General features: G+C 48.1%; 1 protein-coding gene across 4 annotated transcripts in view; it reads left to right on the forward strand.

Moving 5' to 3' along the window:
• lhfpl2a (LHFPL tetraspan subfamily member 2a) overlaps positions 1-23,892 on the forward strand; it is a 205,979-nt gene that overhangs the window by 167,440 nt on the left and 14,647 nt on the right. The gene's annotated exons all lie outside the window — the stretch shown is intronic.

The raw sequence follows: 23,892 nt of genomic DNA on the forward strand, positions 1-23,892 counted from the left end.
AACGTACAAAATTCTTAAGGGATTGGACACGCTAGATGCAGGAAGATAGTTCCCGAAGTTGGGGAAGTCCAGAACAAGGGGTCACAGTTTAAGGATAAGGGGGAAGGCTTTTAAGACCGAGATGAGAAGAAAAAAAATTCACACAGAGAGTGGTGAATCTGTGGAATTCTCTGCCACAGAAGGTAGTTGAGGCCAGTTCATTGGCTATATTTAAGAGGGAGTTAGATGTGGCCCTTGTGGCTAAAGGGATCAGGGGGTATGGAGAGAAGGCAGGTACGGGATACTGAGTTGGATGATCAGCCATGATCATATTGAATGCAGGCTCGAAGGGCCGAATGGCCTACTCCTGCACCTATTTTCTATGTTTCTATGTGCCGCCCCTAAACACATGCTATTTTGTCCAAGAGCAGCACTCCTCTGATAACCTGACCTCTCATACAATGTGCATTGTTCACGGTTCCTTCCTTGAGAGATAAAACAACCTTAAAACACAATGTCTCCAAAGTATTTCCAGCACATTGTCCGCTCTGCTGGGCGGTTCAATAGAGAATCAGAGATGGCAGTGCATGATGCAGTTTCTTTTCCTTCACCACTCCAAGGAAGCTTAGCTCAGTTTAGTCCTAGCTTAGTTTAGTCTTGGTTCACTTTAGTTTATTGTCACATGTACCGAGGTACAGTGGAAAGCTTTGGTTTCGTGCTCACCAATCAGCGGAAAGACAACACAGGATTAGACAATAGACAATAGACAATAGACAATAGACAATAGACAATAGGTGCAGGAGGGGGCCATTCGGCCCTTCGAGCCAGCACCGCCATTCAATGTGATCATGGCTGATCATTCTCAATCAGTACCCCATTCCTGCCTTCTCCCCATACCCCCTGTGCTTCCACAGTGTACAGATACACGATAAAGGGAATTATGTGAATAACGTTTAGTGCAAGATACAGCCAGTAAACTTAAGAACTATGATGTAGATTTGATCATGAGATCACAAGTGATAGGAGCACAATTAGGCCATTCGGCCCATCAAGTCTACACCGCCATTCAATCATGGCTGATCCACCTCTCCCTCCTAACCCCATTCTCCTGCCTTCTCCCCGTAACTCCTGACACCCGCACAAATCACGAATCTATCTAGACGATCATAATTGGTTTGATTTAATCTTTAATTTTTTGCTGAGTCTCACTGTACCTACCCAGCAAATAAATTCCATGCACATGTTTGGAGAGGGTGTAGAAGTGGTTTGCCTAAATGCCGCCAGGATTAGAGAGTATCAGATACTATCAGTAGAAGCTGAGAGGACTGGACAGGAGTGGAATTCTCTGCCTCAGAAGGCAGTGGAGGCCAATTCTCTGAATGCATTCAAGAGAGAGCTAGATAGAGCTCTTAAGGATAGTGGAGTCAGGGGGTATGGGGAGAAGGCAGGAACGGGGTACTGATTGAGAATGATCAGCCATGATCACATTGAAAGGCGGTGCTGACTCGAAGGGCCGAATGGCCTCCTCCTGCACCTATTGTCTATTGTCTATTGGACATGGTAGACAGTCAGAACCTTTTTCCTGGACAGAAATGTGAAATAGCTTTGTGAGAGGGGCAATGTTTAAAGGGGGTTGGTGATGGGTGCCTGGAACCAGTGGAGCAGATGTAATAGTGGGATGGTTCGGCTGAACGCACCATGGGAACTACACTCGCCCCCCTGCAGGACCTATACATCAGGAGGTGCAGATCCAGAGCAAGCAACATTATGGGGGACCCCTGCCACCCCAGCAACGGACTGTTCTAGCTGCTACGGTCAGGCAAACGCCTCCGCTGTCACGCTGTGAAAACAGAGAGGATGAGACGGAGTTTCTTCCCACAGGCCATCAGGACTGTTAACTCTCATATCACCAGGGACTAATTTAATTTACCGTATTAATTTATTTTTTGTGTTAAAAAAAAATATATTTTTAAATCTATCCAGTTTTGTAGTTTAGCACAATCCGCAGGGTTTGCCACTTTCATTTCACTGCGCATCTTGTATATGTATGTGACACATAAACCTGACTTGACTTGACTTGATTCAAGGCCTTTAATTAGGCAGGGGATGAATCACGCGTAGGAAGATGAGATTAGTTTACGTTGGCGTTAAGTTCTGTGCAAACATTGTGGGCTGAAGGACGTGTTTGCTGTGGTGACCTGTTTAATATTAGTTTAGTTTAGACACACAACATGGAAGCAGGCCCTTCGGCCCACCAAGTCCACGCCGACCAACGGTCAACCGCACACTAGTTACATGTCATCCCAGTTTCTCATCCTGCACACTAGGGGCAATTTGCGGAAGACAATGAACCTAGAAATGCTGCCAGGATTAGAGTATCTCTAATCTCCACATTCTCCAGGTTCACTCTATCCAGACCTTTCACCCTTTCCTCTTCCCTGAGCCAGAGGCACTGAGAACAGTTGTGGCTGCGCCTAACGGCTGCGGCTCTCTGGCAGTCTGTTTGTCTTTTTTTTGTGTGTGTCGGTGTTGGGATGGTTTTTGTTTCTGTTTTTGGCTGTGTATGTGTGGGGGGTGTGTGGGGGGGGGTGGGGTGGGGGAAACCTTTCTTTTATTGGGTCTCTTCCCCATGGCGCAGCTCGGCCGCAGGGCCTTCCATCGCCCGCGGGGCCTTCCAGCTCGGCCGCTGGACTTAACATCGCCGGCGCGGCTCGGCCGCGGGACCTAACAGTGCCCGGCGCGGCTCGGCCGCGGGGCCTTCCATCGCCCGGTACGGCCGCGGGACGGTTCAGTGCTTGGTGCGGCTCGGCCCCGGGGCCTTCCATCGCCCGGTGCGGCTCGGCCGCTGGACTTAACATCGTCGGCGCGGCTCGGCTGCGGGACGTTTCAGTGCCCGGTGCGGCTCGGCCGCTGGACTTAACATCGCCGGCGCGGCTCGGCTGCGGGACGTTTCAGTGCCCGGTGCGGCTCGGCCGCTGGACTTAACATCGCCGGCGCGGCTCGGCTGCGGGACGTTTCAGTGCCCGGTGCGGCTCAGCCGCTGGACTTAACATCGCCGGCGCGGCTCGGCCGCGGGACGTTTCAGTGTCCGGTGTGGCTCGGCCGCGGGGCCTTCCATCCCCTTGCGGGGGCTGTGCGTGTCGGTTGCCTCGGTAGGGGTCGAGCTGCCTGTCCGTGGGCGCGGGGGGGAAGAGAGTGGAAGTTTTGTTGCCTTCCATCACAGTGAGGGGGTGTTTGGAGTCAGTGTGATGGATGTTTGTGTTGGGGTCGTGTGTCCTGTGTTCTTTTCTTTTTTTGCTGTGTCTTGTGACTGCTGAAATTTCGTTCGGTATTTATACCGAATGACAATAAAGTTCTGTTATACTGTTATACTGTTATGATAGAGGAGTCAGGGGGTATGGGGAGAGGGCAGGAACGGGGTACTGATTGTGGATAATCAGCCATGATCACATTGAATGGCGGTGCTGGCTCGAAGGGCCGATTTGCCCACTCCTGCACCTATTGTCTATTGTATATCAGCGCCGGAGACTCAGGTTCGATCCTGACTACGGGCGCCGTCTGTACGGAGTTTGTACGTTCTCCCCGTGACCTGCGTGGGTTTTCTCCGAGATCTTCGGTTTCCTCCCACAATCCAAAGACGTACAGGTATGTAGGTTAATTGGCTGGGCAAATGTAAAAATTCTCCCTAGTGGGTGTAGGATAGTGTTAGTGTGCGGGGATCGCTGGGCGGCACGGACCCGGTGGGCCGAAGGGCCTGTTTCTGCGCTGTATCTCTAAATCTAAATCTAAATCCTCACCTTCCCAGTTTCGGCGCCACCCTGTGCCAGCTGGGACCCAACCTGCCACCCACCCCACTTGTTTGGACTTTGTGTTTCAGTTCTAAGCAATAGATTATCAGACCACAGGTGGGTGTGGTAGGGCCAAAGTTGTCAATAGAGTGTTCTAACAGAAGAAAATAAATTAGCGCAGGGAAGGTAGTGTTGCAACCAGCTACCCGGAAGTGATATTCGAGAATACCGAATGGTTTTATGCAGAACACAGCCAATTATTTTATACTGTGAATGGATTAACTCTACCACTGCCAGAACAGCAAATTATCTATAATACATAATATAATTAAATTATGAAATGAATCTTTAGACTTTTAGACTTTAGAGATACAGCACAGAAACAGGCCCTTCGGCCCACCAAGTCAGGGCTGACCAATGATCACTTTGCTCCTATACTCAACTCCTCTTGTCATAAAGGCCAACATGCCATTAGCTTTCTTCACTGCCTGCTGTACCTGCATGCTAACTTTAAGTGACTGATGAATGAACAAGGACACCCAGATCTCTTTGTACTTCCCCATTTCCTAACTTGACACCATTCAGATAATAATCTGCCTTCCTGTTCTTTCCACCAAAGTGGATAACCTCACATTTATCCACATTAAACTGCATCTGCCATGCATCCGCCCACTCACACAACCTGCCCAAGTCACCCTGCATCCTCATAGCATCCTCCTCACAGTTCACACTGCCGCCCAGCTTTGTGTCATCTGCAAATGGTGGTGTCGTCTGTGAATTTCCAGAATGCATACAGATCTTGGCCATTGTGGTTTCTTCTCTGCTGTTATCAGACCACTGAATGTTCCTCCCATAATCTAGGACGTTATCCTAATCTTCTGACATATTTCATGGTGGACCTTGCACTTTTTTTTATCTGTACTTTCTCTGTAACCGTAACTGTGCAGTGCAGTAACACGATATCCTGCCCTCTGGTATTTGTGCCCTTTGCACTACCTATTGCAATTATGTACGACTTATTTGTACTCCTGTATAATATAATTTGATTAGCTAGCACGCAAAGCTTCACATGTGACAAAAATAAACTAATACCAATGCCAATGTTAATATAACCCCTTTTTGTTTCTTAGTGATCTTAGGCAGTTTCATAGTTGGTGCTAATATGTACTGATTTATAAATGGGCAGCACGGTGGCACAGCGGTGGAGTTGCTGCCTTACAGACCTGGCTTCAATCCTGAATACGGGTGCTGTCTGCACAGAGTCTGTACGTTCTCCCAGAGACCGCGTGGGTGTCTCTGGCCGCTCCGGTTTCCAGTTTCCTCCCGCATTCCAAGGATGTACGGGTCTGTCGGTTAATTGGCTTCTGTAAATTGTTCCTAGAGTGTAGGATGGAACCTGTTAACGGGGTTCGTTGGTCGGCACAGACGCGGTGGGCTGAAGGGCCTGTTTCCACGCTGCATCTCTATAACTGAAACTAAACTGAAAACCAAAATACATGTGTGCGAAAGAATATTTCTTTTGTATTTTAATCCCCAGAGCAGAATGGACTTTCCATGTCAAATTACCTGGGACTAATTATGAAACTTATAATAACTGACTGATCAATGAAGTACATGTATTTCTCCAATTTATCCTTCTGATACTCTAATTACATCAACAGGGTCTGTTTAATCTGTCTACTCAAAGCTATTTAATGGCTCCTATTTTGGCCCTTCTAATTGCCCGGGAGTTCTTTCCTCCTCTCTTTATATACTCCTCAAAGGCTCCGTCTGATTCCATCTTCTTAAACTTTGCAAGTTCTTCCTTTTTAGTCACAACATTTCCAACCTCTCTGATATCCAAGGTTCCCCTACCTTGCCATGCTCACTAGAGATGAGGAAAAACTTTTTCAGTCAGAGAGTTGTGAATCTGTGGAATTCTCTGCCTCAGAAGGCAGTGGAGGCCAATTCTCTGAATGCATTCAAGAGAGAGCTGGATAGAGCTCTTAAGGGTAGTGGAGTCAGGGGGTATGGGGAGAAGGCAGGAACGGGGTACTGATTGAGAATGATCAGCCATGATCACATTGAATGGCGGTGCTGGCTCGAAGGGCCGAATGGCCTCCTCCTGCACCTATTGTCTATTGTCTATAATATGCAGGTTTGCAGGTTAAATGCGCAGGAAGGAACTGCAGGTGCTGGTTTAAACCAAAGATAGACACAAAAAGCTGGAGTAACTCAGCGGGTCAGGCAACTTCTCTGGAGAAAAGGAATAGATTACATTTAGGGGTTGAGATCCTTCTTCAGACTGAGAGTCAGGGGAAAGGGAAGTGTATCTCTAACTTCAAGTAACCCTTGCATCCCCTTTCCCTCCATCCCTTCCCCACCCTAGTCGTTGTACTCGTTTCACCATCATCCTCCTGAGTTTCATTGTCTGTGCAACTCGTTATCAACGGCCCCACAGCCAACAATGGACCATTGTGGGCTCCACCTTTCCTTGATCATCGTTACTTTTTTGCGAATCTCCCATTCATTTGTTCCATATCTCTCTTTATCGCCGTCTATATATCTCTCGTTTCCCCTTCCCCTGACTCTCAGTCTGAAGAAGGGTCTCGACCCCAAGCATCACCTATTCCTTTTCTCCAGAGATGCTGCCTGACCCGCTGAGTTACTCCAGCTTTTTGTGTCTACCTTGGATTTGCAGGTTAATTGGCCTCTGTAAATTGTTTCTAATGTGTAGGGAGTGGATGGGAAAGTGGGATAACATGGAACTCATGTGAATGCGTGATCGATGGTCGGTGTGGGCTGAAGGGCCCTTTTTCCATGCTGTACCTTTCAGTCAATCAAATGAAAAGCTTGCTTAAAGTTTCTTAAAATAAAACCTTCCCTTAGACCACAATCGTACAATGCCACATAAGCAACTGCAGAAAGGAAGTGACCAAGTAAAGGTCAACATTCAACACTCACATCTCACCATGGATCGTGCAGTTTCCACACATGAACTGTCTCCATGGCAACCTAAGTCCCGCACTTGGTTCTATGACTCATTGTATAAATATCGACTAGGTCCATAGGTTTGTTCCATTTTTTTAATCTTTAATGAACTAAACTTTAAAACATTTGCTTTTGAACACACGCCACATGCCCATCTTGCAGAATGTTTCAGGGAGGAGATGACCTTTTATAGTTTTAGTTTAGCTTAGAGATTCAGCCATCGATTGCCCGTTCACACTAGTTCCATGTTAGGGCAGCGTTAGAGCTGCTGCCTCATGGCGCCAGAGACCCGGGTTTCAATACACAATAGGTGCAGGAGGAGGCCATTCGGCCCTTCGTGCCAGCACCACCATTCAATGTGATCATGGCTGATCATTCCCAATCAGTACCCCGTTCCTGCCTTCTCCCCATACCCCCTGACTCCACTATCCTTAAGAGCTCTATCTAGCTCTCTCTTGAATGCATTCAGAGAATTGGCCTCCACTGATTTACAACTCTCTGACCGAAAAGGTTTTTCCTCATCTCCGTTCTAAATGGCCTACCCCTTATTCTTAAACTGTGGCCCCTGGTTCTGGACTCCCCCAACATTGGGAACATGTTTCCTGCCTCTAACGTGTCCAACCCCTTGATAATCTTATATGTTTCGATAAGATCCCCTCTCAGCCTTCTAAATTCCAGTGTATACAAGCGTAGTCACTCCAGTCTTTCAACATACGATGGTCCCGCCATTCCGGGAATTAACCTAGTAAACCTACGCTGCACGCCCTCAATAGCGAGAATATCCTTCCTCAAATTTGGAGACCAAAACGGCACACAGTACTCCAGGTGCGGTCTCACTAGGGCCCTGTACAACTGCAGAATTGTGAATTGCTCCTAGTGTGTAGGATAGTGCTAGTGTCCGGGGTGATCACTGGTCAGCGTAGACTCGGTGCTGTCTCCATACTGTATCTCTAGAGTCTAAAGTCTAGACTAAAGTCTAAAGTCTAAAGTTTCTTATAAACCACCTGCACGCTAGGGGCAATTTACAGGACAAACTCGCACGTCGTTCAGATGTTGGAGGAAACTGGAACACCCAGAGGAAACACATGGCGTCAGAGAGTAGGGGTGCTAACTATCTCACTCCCAAATACGGGACAAGGTGACGTCACCGCCCCGCACCCCACGTCCCACGGCACGGTGGCGCAGCGGTAGAGTTGCTGCTTTACAGCGAATGCAGCGCCGGAGACTCAGGTTCGATCCTGACTACGGGTGCTGCACTGTAAGGAGTTTGTACGTTCTCCCCGTGACCTGCGTGGGTTTTCTCCGAGTTCTTCGGTTTCCTCCCACACTCCAAAGACGTACAGGTATGTAGGTTAATTGGCTGGGTAAATGTAAAAATTGTCCCTAGTGGGTGTAGGATAGTGTTAATGTGCGGGGATCACTGGGCGGCACGGACTTGGAGGGCCGAAAAGGCCTGTTTCCGGCTGTATATATATGATATGATATCTCACCCAGCTAGCGGCCACGTGCTCCGGCTGCACCAATGGCGGCCGCCCGGGCCGGGAGGCGGGTTGCTAAGCAACCTCCATTAGGCGAACACACTCGGCCCCACTTCCCGAACACATTCCGTTAGCCTACAGTGTCCGGGCCTACATCAGCCCACGGGCCGAATACGGGACAAGGGCGGTCCCGTATGGGACAAACCAATTTAGCCCAAAATACGGGATGTCCTGGCTAATACGAGACAGTTGGCAACCCCATCACAGAGAGAACTTGCAAACTCCAAATAGACAGCACCTGAGGTCAGAATCGAACCTGGGTCTCTGACATCGTAAGGCAGCAGCTCTACCAGCTGCAGCACTGTGCCATTCTGAGATAGAGTCTATCGATGTATAACTTCTATCAATGTCACATCCAGAACTGTTGTAAACTCCAAGAAGGAAAAAAGCTCATCAGGTCAGAAGTGATATGAGCCATTAGGCCATTCAGCCCATCAACTTTACTCCGCCATTCAATCATGGGTGATCTATTTCTCCCTCCTGACCCCATTCTCCTGCCTTCTTCCCATAACCCCTGAAACCTGTACCAATCAATAAATTATCTATCTCTGCCTTAAAAATATCCAATGATTTGGCCTCCAAAACCTTCTGTTGCAATGAATTCCACAGATTCATCACCCTCTGACTAAAGAAATTCCTTCTCATCTCCTTCTTAAAGGAACATCCTTTAATTCTGAGGCTATGACCTCTAGTCCTAGACTCTCCCACTGGTGGAAATATCTTCTCAACATCCACTCTATCCCGGCCTTTCACTATTCGGTAAGTTTCAAAGAGGTCCCCGCTCATTCTGAACTCCAGCGAGTACAGGCCCAGCGCTGACATACACAGAGTGAGCAAATACATCCTGGGGTTTTAGAACAAAACACAAAGTGCTGGAGGAACTCGGTGAATTTACAACCTCCAGGAGGCATCATCTGCACAAGGAATGGACAGACGAAAGTTTGGATCGGGACTAGGGTTGCCAACTGTCCCGTATTAGCCGGGACATCCCGTATTTTGGGCTAAATTGGCTTGTCCCGTACAGGACCGCTTTTGTCCAGCATTAGGCCCGGGGGGGCGCTGTAAGCCCGGACGCTATAGCCCCGGACAGTCTAGTAGGAAGAAAACTGCAGATGCCTGTTACAGTCTGTACATACCTTCCCGACATTGTAGGTGCTGAGGCCCCAGCACCGCCTGACGGAGGTTGCGTAGCAACCAGCCTCCCGGCCCGGGCGGCCACCATTGGTGGAGCGGGAGCACATGGCCACCGGCTGGGTGAGGTCACGTGGGGCACCTTGTCCCGTATTTGGGAGTGCTATAGTTGGCATCCCTAATCAGGGCCCTTCTTAACTCAAGAAACTGCGGATGCTGATAAAGGGTCCCAAACCGAAATGTCATCTGCCCATTCCTTCCATAGATGCTGCCTGACCCGTTGAGTTCCTCCAGCACTTTATGTTTTACTCAATAATTCCAGCATCTGCAGTTTCTTTTGTCTCTGGGCCTTTAAAAGAGTGAGAGGTGTTCAGAGTGATAGGGCTGACTTGGAAAGTGTTAAACAAAGGGCCTTGCCATGGTTATTTACGACTGGACAGATTGTAGATTGTAAATTTTCACAATTCCAAACACATGATTTAGTTTAGTTTATTTTGGAAATACAGTGCAGAAACAGGCCCTTCGGCCCACAGATTCCATGCCGACTAGCGATCCCCACACATTAACACTATCCTACACACACTAGGGACAATTTACAATTATACCAAGCCAATTAACCTAAAAACTGGAGCGTGGGAGAAAACCGGAGAGAACGTACAAACTCCATACAGACAGCACCTGTCGTCAGTATCGAACCCGGGACCCTGGCGCTGTGAGGCAGCAACTCTACCGCTGCGCCACTGGATACTGAGTTTGCTGGGATAATGGAGAATCTGATAAGAAAATCAGCCATGACCGCACTGACTGACAGAACAGGCATGGATGGGGCTTGCTCCTAGTCCATGTCTTCACATTTTGTGCATTTTGAGCTCTGTTTCAATGCCTTAATGTCCCCTCGGGATTTCGTTTTCGTCTGATCGTGACACTTGAATGTTGTCAGCAACGGCAGGATTTATTTTTTCGTCTCTAACTGGCGTCAGGTGCAGCAGGTAGCTTCCTAAATCACCTGAGGATGCAGCTAAAAGTCAACCACACTGGTGTTTCGGAAGTCGTACCAAGGCCAGGATGGGTCAGGAGGGCAGATTGCCTTCACTGACCTTTAGTGAACCAGCAGTTTCCATCAATGGGTCAATTGATTCACTATTGCGGATTTATTTAATGACTCCCAGCTATTGCGGAAGTGTTCGAACGTATCAGAGCAACAGAACAACAGTCAGTGGCAATCTGTCCTGGTGGCGTTGCAGCAGGATTGGCCTGGCCAAGCAAAGTTGCAAGCATCTTCCAATGCTGCTCCATGCTGCTGTATCCGGCCGCATCCGGGCTGCGTGCTCGGCCTCCTGGAGCAGTGCCCGATCCTGGCGAGCCCCAGGCTGCCGCAAGGCCTCCAGCCATCACCTCAACCCAGATCGGCCAGCAAAGTGGTCCATCTCCTCACCGGGCCAGTGGTCAGCCCAGGGGCTCCACCCACAGCCGACTGTGAGGGCACTTAAACTCAGTGTGTTCCAAGATGCTATGGAGGGCGTGCAGCGTAGGTTCACTAGGTTAATTCCCGGAATGGCGGGACTGTCGTATGTTGAAAGGCTGGAGCAATTAGGCTTGTATACACTGGAATTTAGAAGGATGAGGGGGGATCTTATTGAAACATATAAGATAATTAGGGGATTGGACACATTAGAGGCAGGAAACATGTTCCCAATGTTGGGGGAGTCCAGAACAAGGGGACACAGTTTAAGAATAAGGGGTAGGCCATTTAGAACGGAGATGAGGAAGAACTTTTTCAGTCAGAGAGTGGTGAAGGTGTGGAATTCTCTGCCTCAGAAGGCAGTGGAGGCCAGTTCGTTGGATGCTTTCAAGAGAGAGCTGGATAGAGCTCTTAAGGATAGCGGAGTGAGGGGGTATGGGGAGAAGGCAGGAACGGGGTACTGATTGAGAGTGATCAGCCATGATCGCATTGAATGGCGGTGCTGGCTCGAAGGGCTGAATGGCCTACTCCTGCACCTATTGTCTATTGTCTATTGTCTATTGATGTTGCATTAGTCCTCGAACAAACAGGCTTCTAAAAATATTTCTTGTTATTTTACTGTACTCAACTGCCCTTGATCTTATACTACCACCCGAAAGAAAGAAAGATTTTGGATTTTAAAGGTCACATTGTACAGAACTCTGACAATGGGCATCCCTTAGTGCTGCGGTAATATCCCTGTTGTTTCAAGGTCCTGGAGTCTCTGCAGTTAACTCAGGGCAATGACCTCCTCGGCAGAGACGAGGGTGTGACATCGAACCCAGGTTTTCTCCCAGCATGTAAAGAGTCAGTTGAAATAGTCACCAGTGTTTAATTGTTAGAAGTACCCACAAGGAACAATAAAATGATTACTTGCTGCAGTTTAACAGCCCAGTAAATGCAATGACACAGAGATAATATATCATAATCGAAAGTACAATAAAGTAATATTAAGATAACCATAATGGCGCAAAAACCAAAGTCCATACTGCAATCAAAGACACAGTCCAGAGAAGACCAGTCATGCTGAGGTTAGTTGCTGGGCAGTATTCAAGAGCCGATGGTTGTTGGGAAGAAGCTGTTCCTGAACCAGGTGGTCAAGGTTTTCAGGCTCCTGTACTTTTCTCTCCCGTTGGCAGTAGCGAAATGAGTGTGTGGCCAGGATGGTGTGGGTCTTTGATGATATTGGCTGCCTTTCCGAGGATGTGCCTCTCATGTAGGGTTGCCAACTGTCCCGTATTAGCCGGGACATCCCGTATTTTGGGCTAAGTTGGTGTGTCGCGTACGGGACCGCCCTTGTCCCATATTAGGCCCGGGGGGGCGCCATAGGCCCGGATGATGTAGGTCCACACAAGGACAGTGTAGGTCCGGACAGTGTAGGCCCGGAGGCCCAGGCGCCGCCTAACGCAGGTTGCTTAGCAACCCGCCTCCCGGCCTGGGCGGCCACCATTGGCGAAAGGGGAGCACGTGGCCGCTGGCTGGGTGAGGTCACGTGGGGCGCGGGGCGGGGACATCACCTTGTCCCTCATTTGGGAGTGAGATAGTTGGGACCCCTACTCCCATGGATCCCTGTGATGGTGGGGAGGTCAGTACCCCATGGTGGACCAGGCAGTGTTCACCACTCTCTAGTCAGTACGCTCTCTCCTGTTCACCTGTAGAGTATTAATTCACACACGGAATCTTCTCAGATCTCTAGGGAAGTAGAAGGGTTGCTGAGGTTACTTTTTGCTTAGAGTCAGAGAGATACAGCGTGGAGACAGGCCCTTCAGCCCAACCTGCCCACATCGGCCAATATGTCCCATCAAAATAGTCCCCCCTGCCTGCGTTTGGCACATATCCCACCAATTCTGTCCTATCCATGTACCTATCTATCTTAAACGTTGTGATAGTCCCATCCTCATCTGCCTCCTCTGGCAGCTCGTTCCATACACCCACCACCCTCTGTGTGGAGTAGCTAAGGCAATAGTGTCAATGGTGCTTTATATGTCACGTATGCAACTGCACAGTGAAATTCCTTTTGCAAAGATTACACATGCAGACGCCGCTATCTTTGGCGCCATTACTCAAAGGTCCAAAGTCCGGTCGATGTACTGGAGCAGTTCCCGCGAACAAACGTCCCTCTCCTCTCCCCTCTTCGCCCGGCCATCTTTGTATCCTGGGGGGCGCCTCCTGCTGCCGACCTTGAAGGCCGATGGAGGCATTACCCCGGTTCACCCTCCTACAGCCCCTTGCTCCTCACGTCCCATGTCTCCAGCTCCCTCCCGGTTACGCCCGTCCGCCGAGACTACGGGTGGGTTCCCATCGGCCGATGAGACTCCGGGCGGCATTCCGGTCCCGCCAGTGGGAGACGGTGGGTCCATCGAAGGCTGAGGAAGGCGCAAACTCAAGAGGGATACAATGCAGAGAGCTCAGGAGCTGGTTATATGACAAGGGGGGAGGAAACATAGAAACATAGAAAATAGGTGCAGGAGTAGGCCATTCGGCCCTTCGAGCCTGCACCGCCATTCAATATGATCATGGCTGATCATCCAACTCAGTATCCTGTACCTGCCTTCTCTACCTACCCCCTGATCCCTTTAGCCACAAGGGCCACATCTAACTCCCTCTTAAATATAGCCAATGAACCGGCCTCAACTACCTTCTGTGGCAGAGAATTCCACAGATTCACCACTCTCTGTGTGAAAAAAAACTTTCTCATCTCGGTCCTAAAAGACATCCCCCTTATCCTTAAACTGTGACCCCTCGTTCTGGACTTCCCCAACATCGGGAACAATCTTCCTGCATCTAGCCTGTCCAACCACTTAAGAATTTTGTAAGTCTCTATAAGATCCCCCCTCAATCTTCTAAATTCCAGCGAGTACAAGCCGAGTCTATCCAGTCTTTCTTCATATGAAAAGGGGGCAAGGGGAGAGGGGAGTGAAGGTGGAAAGTCAGTTAAAACTGGAGAATTCAAGAATTCAGTATATGGATATAAGTGATCCCCAGCGATGCTTCCTGAGCCGTTGAGTTACGCCAGCACTTTGTGTCTTTTGTTGCAGCGGAATCAATCAATAGTTTGTCACCATCCATCACGCTGGTTCACACATGTGGGCCAGCCCTTGGCAGAGACGGTGGAATGCAGCTTTTCTTGCTGTCATTTTGCCAGAACCTTCCGTCAAAACGTTCCTTGGAGTTTCTCCCACTACAGCACTGGAGATGGATGGAACCTCTATTGAAACGTGTTTCCACTGAAGCTGTGGTGGCAAAATAGAAACTCGCACAAAAAGCCGGAGTAACTCAGCGGGACAGGCAGCATCTCTGGAGAGAAGGGATGGGTGACGTTTCGTGTCGAGACCCATTCTTTCTCTCCAGAGATGCTGCCTGTCCCGCTGAGTTACTCCAGCTTTTTGTGTCTATCTCCGGTTTAAACCAGCATCTGCAGTTCCTTCCTACACATAGAAACTTACACCTTTCTCTCAGTAATGCCCAATGCCTACAGGAGGGGAGATGGAAGGATCACGTGAAGAACACAGGAGTCCACTGCACATTAGAAGCCCTTTGTCCCGTCTCTGTTATAAGGTCATAAATGATAGGGGCAGAATTAGGCCATTTGGCCCATGATCTACTCCGCTATCCAATCATGGCTGATCTCGCTCTCCCTCCTAACCCCATTCTCCTGCATTCTCCCCATAACTCCTGACACCCGTACTAATCAAGAATCTATCTATCTCTGACTTAAAAATACCCATTCACTTTGCCTCCACAACCCTCTGTGGCAAAGAATTCCACAGATTCACTGCCCTCTGATGAAATAAATTCCTCTTCATCACCGTCCTAAAGGAACATCTGTGGCTATGGCCTCTGGTCCTAGACTCTCCCACTAGTGGAAACATCCTCTCTACATCCACTCTATCCAAGCCTTTCACCATTCGGTTAGTTTCAATGAGGTCCCCCCTCCTTCTTCTAAACTCCAGCGAGTACAGGCCCAGTGCCGACAAACGCTCATCATATGTCAACCCACTCATCCTGGGATCATTCATGTAAACCTCCTCTGGCCCTCTCCAGAGCCAGCACAACCTTCCTCAGATATGGGGCCCAAAATTGTTCACAATGCTCCAAATGCGGTCTGAGCAGCATCTTATAAAGCCTCAGCATTACATCCCTGGTTTTGTATTCTAGTCCTGTCAAAATAAACGCTAGCATTGCGTTTGCCTTCCTTACTACTTACTGCACTGTGTTATGATGCAGTACCAGTGTGTTAATACGTGCTCCAATAAGCCCAGATTATGCAATCATTTCGCTCTTTGCTGTTGGGCATCCTCAGGAATGATTGGGAAATGTGTCCCACACCCTTTACAGTAAATCTAAAGTTGCAGAGGTACAATTCAGCCAGGATCGCTTGAGTTTAGAGACACTGCACAGAAACAGGCCCTTTGGCCCATCGATTTCTGCGTACACTAGGGAGAGTTTAGCCTACAGACCTGTTCGTCTTTGGAGTGTGGGAGGAAACCGGAGCACCCGGAGAAAACCTACAGAGAGAATGGACAAACTCCATCTAGACAGCACCTGTGGTCAGGATTGAACATGGGTCTCTGGCACTGCAAGGCGACAACTCTACCACTGCACCACCGTGCCGCCCCTGAATGGAGGAACCATTTAGTGCAATTACAACTGGTATCAGAATGCCAGGTAGTTTAAGATTGATGGAGATTTATTTTGTCGCCCTGGTCTATGATCCAGACATTTATCCATTACTCCTGTCTTTACCTGCGACATGTCCCAACCCCATGATGTTCTTCAGGTGAAGATTGATTGAGCGGTTTGAGTCACTGGCCCAGAACGTCGGGAAATTAAATGTGTGCCTGTGCATTTTCCTATCAATGGTTACCAAGGTCACCCGCCTCAACTACTTCCTCTGGCAGTTCCTTCCATAACACCACCATCCTCTGTGTAAACAAATTTGCCTCTCGGGTTCCGATTAAACCTATGGGCAAAAGACTCTTTTCATCTACCCTATTTAGCCGGCACAGTGGCGCAGCGGCAGAGTTGCTGCCTCACGGCGCCAGAGAACCTGAGTTCATTCCTGACCTTAGGTGCTGTCTGTGTGCGGAGTTTGCACCTTCTCCATGTGACCGCGTGGGTTCCTTCCTGGTGCTCTGGTTTTCACCCACGTCCCAAAGACAGCGGGTTTGCCGGTCAATTGGCCTCTGTGAAAGGCCTCTCGTGTGCGGATGCGAAAGTGGGTTAACATAGAACGAGTGTGAATGGGTGATTGATGGGTCAGCATGGACCAGGCGGGCCGAACGGCCTGTTTCCATGCTGAATCTCTAAAATAAACTAAGGTCCATTATTATTTCCACATTTATACAAGAAATGACTCACAAAACCTGTCGCACAGTAAAGGTAATTGTCGAGTGTTTGAGAATATTATGTGAGAACCATGAAGATTATTCGTATAAATAAGTTTGTATGATACATAGAATGTGGAGCAGTACAACCAAGGAATAGGCCTTTGGCCCACATTATCTGTGCTGAACATGATATGAAATTTAACTCTGTCCTCACGTGACCCATATCCCTCCATTCCCTGCATGCCTATGCACCGACTAAAGGCTTCCAAAATGCTGCTATAGTAACTGCCTCCACCACCACCCCTGGCAGCATGTTCCAGGCATCCACCAATGGCGGGCCCATGTTTAACAAGAGAATTGGGTACGGTTTTGAGAAGGGCCATCAGAATAATTTGTTGACTTGGCCGCCAAACTACTGGGTTTCCCTAAGTTCATAAGTGATAGGACCAGAATTAGGCCATTCGGCCCATCAAGTCTACTGCGCCATTCCATTACGGCTGATTTATCTCTCTCTCCTAACACCATTCTCCTGCCCTTCTCCCCATAACCCCTGAAACCCACACTAATCAAGAATCAATCTATCTCTGCCTTAAAAATATCCACTGACTTGGCCTCCACGGCCTTCTGTGGCAATGAATTCCACAGATTCACCACCATGTGGCTAAAGAAATTCCTCCTCATCTCCTTCCTAAAGGAACGTCCTTTTATTCTGAGGCTGTGATCTCTGGTCCTAGGCTCTCACACTAGTGGAAACATCCTCTCCACATCCACGTTTCCCCGAGAGATCGTGGTTCAAGTTTCCCCTCAATACTCCCAAGGGAATGGCATCATTCCGTGTGGATCAGTGATGTGGCAATCTCGTCAGGAGCGTGAGACACGACTCGTGTCTGGTCAAATGTCTGGAATGACACAACATGGCTGGAAATGGTTCTTATCTGATTCACTGCTTTTTCGTTCCCATGTAGCTGAAAATGAGAGTATTGTGCGATTGAATAGCTAGCCAGTTTTCTTTCCTTTGGTTGACGAGGTGATGTATTCGGAGGGATTAGTTTTATTTTACATATGAACCGCCCAAATTCCATCTGGAGTAACTCAACCCTCATCTACACGTTACTGCACCTGGACACACAATGACCGTTTCCTGTGCATTTATTTTGGGGGTGGGTTTCCGCTGTGGGTCCAGCTGGATTTAATAGTTGAAGGGCCCCACTATTAACCATTAAAATAGGGTCAGGGTACCCACCAGATGACATAACCCTGCTCATGATGAGCATGATTAAGGGTGGCACGGTGGCACAGCGGTAGAGTTGGTGCCTTGCAGCGCTTGCAGCACCAGAGACCCATTCTCCCCGAGGCCCCATGGGTTTTCTCCGAGATCTTCGGTTTCTTCCCACACTCCATAGACGTACAGGCATGTAGGTCATTTAGCTTGGTATAAGTTTAAATTGACCTTAGTGTGTGTCGGATAGTATTAATGTGCGGGGATCGTTAGTCAGCATGGACTCTGTGGGCCGAAAGGCCTGTTTCTGCGCTGAATCTCCAAACTATAATATGAAGGCACTGGGCCTGTACTCGCTGGAGTTTAGAAGGATGAGGGGGGCCTCATTCAAACGTACCGAACAGTGACAGACCTGGATAGAGTGGATGTGGAGAGGATGTTTCCACTAGTGGGAGAGTCCAGGACCAGAGGCCACAGCCTCAGAATAGAAGGACGTACCTTTGGAAAGGAGATGAGGAGGAATTTCGTTAATCAGAATTCTGTGGAATTAATTGCCACAGAAGGCTGGGGAGGCCAAGTCAATGGATATTTCAAAGGTGGAGATTGATAGATTCTTGATTAGTATGGGTGCCTGGGATTATGGGGAGAAGGCAGGAGAATGGGTGTGGGAGGGAAAGATAGATCAGCCATGATTGAATGGTGAGTAGACTTGAAGGGCCAAATGGCCTAATTCTGCTCCGATAACTTATGAAGTTCATAAGAACATAAAGAATCTGCCTAGCAAATGCTTCAGATGCCCAATATTAAAGTGTAGGTCAATTCTGGAGCAGAGGCAGAAACGTTTTAACCCTTGTTCCAGTAGGTTCCCACCTCCATCGTAAAATAATAATTTGACCTGCAGCTGAGTGTTTGATTAATATCAGCATATTTGCTTGACTAAATATGCTTCGAACATTAGTTTAGATTCTATATAGAACAGTACAGCCCACAAACAGGCCCTTCAGCCCACAATGTCTTTATCGAACATGATGATAAGTTAAACTAATCAACCCAGCCTGCACGTGTTTCAAATCCCTCCATGTTCTGGATATCCACATGCCGAGCTAAGAGCCTCTTACTTGCCACATTTAGACAATTTGTCACATCGCCATTCCCGGCAGTGAGTTCCAGGAGCCCACTCCCTCCCCTCTGTGTCAAGAAACGTGCCCAGTGCATCTCATAGAGTCATAGAGTCATACAGAGTGCAAACAGGCTCTTCGGCCCAACTTGCCCACACCGACCAACATGTCTCAATCAAATATCCCTCTAAACCTGTCCTATCCATGTTCCTGTCTAATTGTTTCTTAAACGTTGTGATGGTCCCTGCCTCAACCAGCTCCTCCGGAAGCTCGTTCCATACACCCACCACCCTTTGCATCAAAAAGTTACCCTTGAGATTCCTATAAAATAGACAATAGACAATAGGTGCAGGAGGAGGCCATTCAGCCTTTCGAGCCAGCACCGCCATTCAATGTGATCATGGCTGATCATTCTCAATCAGTACCCCGTTCCTGCCTTCTCCCCATACCCCCTGACTCCACTATCCTTAAGAGCTCTATCTAGCTCTCTCTTGAATGCATTCAGAGACTTGGCCTCCACCGCCTTCTGAGGCAGTGAATTCCACAGATTTACAACTCTCTGACTGAAAAAGTTTTTCCTCATCTCCGTTCTAAATGGCTGCACGCCCTCAATAGCAAGAATATCCTTCCTCAAATTTGGAGACCAAAACTGCACACAGTACTCCAGGTGCGGTCTCACTAGAGCCCTATACAACTGCAGAAGGACTTCTTTGCTCCTATACTCAACACCTCTTGTTATGAAGGCCAACATTCCATTGGCTTTCCTCACTGCCTGCTGTACCTGCATGCTTCCTTTCAGTGACTGATGCACTAGGACACCAAGATCTCTTTGTACGTCCCATTTTCCTAACTTGACACCATTCAGATAATAATCTGCCTTCTTATTCTTACCACCAAAGTGGATAACCTCACACTCATCCACACTAAACTACATCTGCCATGCATCCGCCCACTCACACAACCTGCCCAAGTCACCCTGCAACCTCATAGCATCTTCCTCGCAGCTCACACTACCACCCAGCTTTGTATCATCTGCAAATTTGCTAATGTTACTTTTAATCCCTTCATCCAAGTCATTAATGTATAATAATGTATAAAATCTTTGCCCCTTCACCTTAAACCTATGTCCTCTGTTTCCCCCCCCCCCACCTCCTTCAAACTTTGCCCATCCCTCCATAAAGCTATGCCTTCTAGTCCTTGTCATTTCCACCCTGGGGAAAAAGATTCTGTTAGTCTACCCTCCATGTGCCCCTCATAATTATATATACATCTACTCAGCCTCCGACACTCCAGAGAAAATAAACCAAGTTTGTTCAACGTCTCCTGAGAGGAATGCTGTCTCTAATCCAGGTGGCATTGTGGTAAACCTCATCTGCACCCACATCAAAGCCTCTGCATCTTTCCTTTGAGGCCACTGCTGCACAGTGGCACAGCAGCAAAGGTGTTGCCTTACATCGCTTACAGCGCCAGAGACCAAGGTTCGATCCCGACCACGGGCGCTGTCTGTACGGAGATTGTACGTTCTCCCCGTGACCGCATGTGTTTTTTTCCCGAGATCTTTGGTTTCCTCCAAAGACAGAGAGGTTTGTAGGTTAATTGGCTTGGTATCACAAATGTAAACATGTCTCTAGTGTGTGTAGGACAGTGTTAATGTGCAGAGACCGCTGGTCGGTGCGGACGCTAGTGTGTGTAGGACAGTGTTAATGTGCAGAGACCGCTGGTCGGTGCGGACGCTAGTGTGTGTAGGATAGTGTTAATGTGCAGGGACCGCTGGTCGGTGTGGACTCTAGTGGGTGTAGGATAGTGTTAATGTACAGGGACCACTGGTCGGTGCGGACTCAGTGGGCTGGAGGGCCTGTTTCCGCGCTGTATCTCTAAACTAAACTAAACTAACTAATGGGGTGACCAGAACTGCACACAATAATGACGATATCTGCTGCTTTGAGACAGTAGCTTCTCAATTTGTGTTTGCTGGATGAGTAATATTGTTCCTTCCACAATATTTGGACAAGCTGCTGCGTTTTCGATTAATATCACCACATTTGGTCAACGAACGATGTCTAGAACATTAGCTGAGGTTCTAACTAAACATTCTTTCATAAACATTTTGGTTAAAGACGGCTCCTTCAGGATACGTGATCATGTGGAAAGGTTTTTTTCCCTCTGGAAAAGGATGATGTAAGCACGAGTACATTGTTCTTGTAGAGCTATAGTCATTCACTGAATGCTTCGGTGTCAAGTGTTTCATAATTTATGCTGCACGAAATGCTTTTCATTCAGTGTACAACAGCTTTACACTTTAGAGATATAGCGCAGAAACAGGCCCTTCGACCCACCGAGACCGCGGCGACCAGCAATCCTCGTTCACTAACACTATCCTACACATCCTAGGGACAATTTAACCGAAGCCAATTAACCTACAAACCTGCATGTCTTTGGAATGTGAGAGGAAACCGGAGATCCCGGAGAAAACCCACGAGGTCACGGGGAGAACATACAAACTCCGTACAGACGGCACCCATAGTCAGTATATGGGTGATCGTTGGTTGGCCTGGGCTTGGATGGCCGAAGGGCCTGTTTCCACACTGTATCTCCAAACTAAACTAAATTTTACTGTACAAGAAACATGAAGTCGAAAGCTAGTGCTTAATTATTTATCTTGTGTAAGAAAATAACTGCAGATGCTGGTACAAATCGAAGGTATTTATTCACAAAATGCTGGAGTAACTCAGCAGGTCAGGCAGCATCTCGGGAGAAAAGGAATGGGTGACGTTTCGGGTCGAGATCCTTCTTCAGACCCTTATTCACCCATAGTCAGGATTGAACCCAGATCTCTGGCGCTGTAAGGCAGCAACTTTTGGTATCGTTTATATCCAGTATTCAACAAGACAAAGTTCTTGATTTTAGCTCGATTAGTAAGGAGATGTCATGTTATTTCCACTGTGTAGGGTTCCTATTTGTTAGTCAGAATTTACTAATCAATTGGTCTGTGCGTACGAACTGTACAGGCAGCACCCGTAGTCAGGATCGAACCCGGGTCTCTGGCGCTGTGAGGCAGCAACTCTACCGCTGCGCCACCGTGCTGCAAGTTTATCCCCCGCAAAAGAACCAAGTGTTTCTACTTTGACTGGCTAAGAACCAGATGAGTCTGATGACTCCTAGTTGCGGGGTTTTTTTTCAGAAGGTCAATCTTTCTGCTTTAAACACTCAACAATTGAGGGGATGAAATCCATTTCATGAAACGTTTTCTATTTTACCATTTTAAGTTTACGGCATTCAAAGTTCTCAGATATGTGTTTATACTTTAAATGCCTAAGGAAGCAAATCAAAGACCTGGAAGTCCACATCTAGTATCTGAACACAGTTTGATACAATATTTTGACGTTAAGGATCTCATGATAAAATATTTCAGCTGTGAAGTCTCTAACGCATTCTTGGCATTCAGTTGAAAGGTTTACGCAAGGACGACAGCTTTTTGGGTGAGTGTACTATTCCAGGCTTAGTCACTACCTTTGGAAATTTTCAGATAAATTCTCGTAATGCGGCAACAAGCAGTGTCTTCCAGCATTATGCAGAGTACTCTAGCCTCCTTTACATCCAGTATTCTTCAAGGCAAAGTCATAGAGTCATACAGTGTGGAAACAGGGCCTTCCGCCCAACTTGCCCACTCCGACCAACATGTCCCAGCTACACAAGTCCCACCTGCCTGCGTTTGCCCCATATCCCTCTAGACCTGTCCTATCCATGTACCTGTCCAACAGTTTCTCAAACGTTGCGATAGTACCTGCCTCAACTACCACCTCCAGCAGCTCGTTCCATACATCCACCACCCTTTGTGTGAAAAAGTTACCCCTCAGGTTCCTATAATATCTTACCCCCCCCACCCCCCTTGCCTTAAACCTATGTCCTCTAGTTCTCGATTCCCCAACTCTGGGCAAAAGACTCCGTGCGTCTGCCTGATTTATTCCTCTTATGGTCTTGATTTTAGCTGGATTAATAAGGAGATGTAATCATGTTACTTCCACTGGTGATGGGCTCCTTTTTGTTGGCCAGAACTTCTAAATCATTTGGTCTGTACGTACTCTTCTCTTTGTGTTCAGGAATGATCTGCAGAACCAAGGAAAACAAACCATTTCCCATCAGATGAAGTAATGATCTTACCTCCTGCTTGTATGTCAGTGGTGGAATGAACTCCATTAAACTGAGGCCAACAGCAAACCTTGATGCGGCACGGTGGCGCAGCGGTAGAGTTACTGCCTTACAGCACCAGAGACCCGGGTTCAATCCTGACTACGGGTGCTGTCTGAACGGAGTTTGTATGTTCTCCCGTGACCTGCGTGGGTTTTCTCCGAGATCTTCGGTTTCCTCCCACACTCCAAAGACGTACAGTTTTGTAGGTTAATTGGCTTCGATAAAGACTGTAAATTGTCCCTAGTGTGTAGGATAATGCTAGTGCATGAGGATCGCTGGACGATGCAGACGCGATGGGCCGAAGGGCCTGTTTCCGCGCTGTATCTCTAAACTAAACTAAATCAAAGGGCAACTGGAAGGAAATTGCTGAGGAAGCCTCCGTAGCACAGCATCAGAAATCAATTGAGATCTTTAAAAACGGTCATGTCAATTCTTGTGGACATGCAGTCAGCTTAATCAAGTTCTTTAGACTTTTAATACGTTTTAATTTTATACATTTCATTTTCATGCGCATACATTGATATCTCACGGACCATTCAAGGGCCTCTTCTATATATTCACAAAATGCTGGAGTAACTCAGCAGGTCAGGCAGCATCTCGGGAGAGAAGGAATGGGTGACGTTTCGGGTCGAGACCCTTCTTTAAACGTCACCCATTCCTTCTCTCCCGAGATGCTGCCTGACCTGCTGAGTTACTCCAGCATTTTGTGAATAAATCGATTTGTACCAGCATCTGCAGTTATTTTCTTATTATACTTATTGGCCTCTTCTATATCCCGCAGCTCCGCTCTTGCTCCCCCTCCCCCCCTTCGTAACAAGGACAGAATCCCCCTCGTTCTCACCTTCCACCCCACCAGCCAGCGTATCCAACAAATCATCCTCCACCATTTCCGTCACCTCCAACGGGACCCCACTACTGGCCACATCTTCCCGTCTCCTCCCCTTTCTGCTTTCCGCAGAGACCGTTCGCTCCGTAACTCCCTGGTCCACTCGTCCCTTCCTACCCAAACCACCCCACCCCCGGGCACTTTCCCCTGCAACCGCAGGAGATGCAACACCTGTCTTTTTACCTCCCCCCTCGACTCCATCCAATGACCCAAATAGTCCTTCCAGGTGAGACAGAGGTTC

The sequence above is a fragment of the Rhinoraja longicauda genome, chromosome 3 (assembly GCF_053455715.1).
Source record: "Rhinoraja longicauda isolate Sanriku21f chromosome 3, sRhiLon1.1, whole genome shotgun sequence".
Classification (NCBI taxonomy): Eukaryota; Metazoa; Chordata; class Chondrichthyes; order Rajiformes; family Arhynchobatidae; genus Rhinoraja; species Rhinoraja longicauda.